Source organism: Oncorhynchus kisutch, linkage group LG19, assembly GCF_002021735.2.
Source record: "Oncorhynchus kisutch isolate 150728-3 linkage group LG19, Okis_V2, whole genome shotgun sequence".
NCBI lineage: Eukaryota > Metazoa > Chordata > Actinopteri > Salmoniformes > Salmonidae > Oncorhynchus > Oncorhynchus kisutch.
In genome coordinates, this window is record NC_034192.2 from 66,424,577 (window position 1) to 66,427,076 (window position 2,500).

Consider the following 2,500-nt stretch of genomic DNA (forward strand, 5'->3'; position numbering starts at 1 on the left):
GAGGTTGTAGGGGTAGTAGAGTTTGTAGGGGTTGTAGGGGTTGTAGAGGTTGTAGGGTTGTAGGGGTTGTAGAGGTTGTAGGGGTTGTAGGGGTTGTAGGGGGTTGTAGGGATTGTAGGGGTTGTAGGGGTTGTAGGGGGTTGTAGGGATTGTAGGGGTTGTAGGGGTTGTAGGGTAGTAGGGGTTGTAGAGATTGTAGAGGTTGTAGAGGTAGTAGGGGTTGTAGAGATTGTAGAGGTTGTAGGGGTTGTAGAGGTTGTAGGGGTTGTGGGGTTGTGAAGGTTGTAGGGGTTGTAGGTGTTGTAGGGGTTGTAGAGGTTGTATAGGTTGTAGAGGTTGTAGAGGTTGTAGGGGTTGTAGAGGTTGTACAGTTTGTAGAGGTTGTAGAGGTTGTAGGGGTTGTAGGGGTTGTAGGGATTGTAGAGGTTGTAGGGGTTGTAGGGGTTGTCGGGGGTTGTAGGGATTGTAGGGGTTGTAGGGGTTGTAGGGGTTGTAGAGGTTGTAGAGGTTGTAGGGGTTGTAGGGGTTGTAGGGGTTGTAGAGGTTGTATAGGTTGTAGGGGTTGTAGGGGTTGTAGAGGGTGTAGAGTTTGTAGAGGTTGTAGAGGTTGTAGGGGTTGTAGGGGTTGTAGAGGTTGTAGGGGTTGTAGAGGTTGTAGAGTTGTAGGGGTTGTAGGGGTTGTAGAAGTTGTAGGGGTTGTAGAGGTTGTATGGGGTTGTAGTGGTTGTAGAAGTTGTAGGGGTTGTAGGGTTTGTAGGGGTTGTAGAAGTTGTAGGGGTGGTAGGGGTTGTAGAAGTTGTAGGGGTTTTAGGGTTTGTAGGGGTTGTAGTTTTTTTTGAAGTTGTAGGGGTTGTAGAGGTTGTAGAGGTTGTAGGGGTTGTAGAGTTTGTAGGGGTTGTAGGGGTTGTAGAGGTTGTAGGGTTGTAGGGGTTGTAGAGGTTGTAGGGGTTGTAGGGGTTGTAGGGGGTTGTAGGGATTGTAGGGGTTGTAGGGGTTGTAGAGGTTGTAGGGGTTGTAGGGGGTTGTAGGGATTGTAGGGGTTGTAGGGGTTGTAGGGGTAGTAGGGGTTGTAGAGATTGTAGAGGTTGTAGAGGTAGTAGGGGTTGTAGAGATTGTAGAGGTTGTAGGGGTTGTAGAGGTTGTAGGGGTTGTGGGGGTTGTGAAGGTTGTAGGAGTTGTAGGTGTTGTAGAGGTTGTAGAGGTTGTATAGGTTGTAGAGGTTGTAGAGGTTGTAGGGGTTGTAGAGGTTGTACAGTTTGTAGAGGTTGTAGAGGTTGTAGGGGTTGTAGGGGTTGTAGGGATTGTAGAGGTTGTAGGGGTTGTAGGGGTTGTCGGGGGTTGTAGGGGTTATAGGGGTTGTAGGGGTTGTAGAGGTTGTAGAGGTTGTAGGGGTTGTAGGGGTTGTAGGGGTTGTAGAGGTTGTATAGGTTGTAGGGGTTGTAGGGGTTGTAGAGGGTGTAGAGTTTGTAGAGGTTGTAGAGGTTGTAGGGGTTGTAGGGGTTGTAGAGGTTGTAGGGGTTGTAGAGGTTGTAGATGTTGTAGAGTTGTAGGGGTTGTAGAGGTTGTAGAGGTTGTAGGGGTTGTAGAGGTTGTAGAGGTTGTAGAGGTTGTAGAGGTTGTAGGGGTTGTAGAGGTTGTAGGGGTTGTAGAGGTTGTAGGGGTTGTAGAGGTTGTAGAGGTTGTAGGGGTTGGTGACTGTAATGTTTTTTAAACAAGCCGTGACTGTGAAGTGAATACTTACATATTTACTGATTTGCTGAAATTCGGGCTTTAATGTTGGCACCATTAATTATTGTGTCATTGATTTGTTGTTTTGGATCTGCCCCCTCCATTACACTGAAGAGAAGGATGAAGAAGAAAGCAAATACTGTATTCATTTCCTATTGTTTAATTCAGGGGTATGGAGAAGCTAAATTATACATATAGTGTTATTCACCATGTCCTTGTCCTCGGCACTGGCTGTTACAGTAGCTTGGAGGAATGCTGCTAACCTCCTACTGTTACTCTGCTGTTATCTCCTGTAACCTGCTGCTAACCTCCTACTGTTACTCTGCTGTTATCTCCTGTAACCTGCTGCTAACCTACTACTGTTACTCTGTTGTTATCTCCTGTAATCTTCTGCTAACCTACTACTGTTACTCTGCTGTTATCTCCTGTAACCTGCTGCTGCTAACCTACTACTGTTACTCTGTTGTTATCTCCTGTAATCTTCTGCTAACCTACTACTGTTACTCTGCTGTTATCTCCTGTAACCTGCTGCTGCTAACCTACTACTGTTACTCTGTTGTTATCTCTGCTAACCTACTCCTGTTACTCTGTTGTCATTTCCTGTAACCTGCTGCTAACCTACTACTGTTACTCTGTTGTTATCTCTGCTAACCTACTCCTGTTACTCTGTTGTTATCTCCTGTAACCCGCTGCTGCTAACCTACTACTGTTACTCTGTTGTTATCTCCTGTAATCTTCTGCTAACCTACTACTGTTACTCTGTTGTTATCTC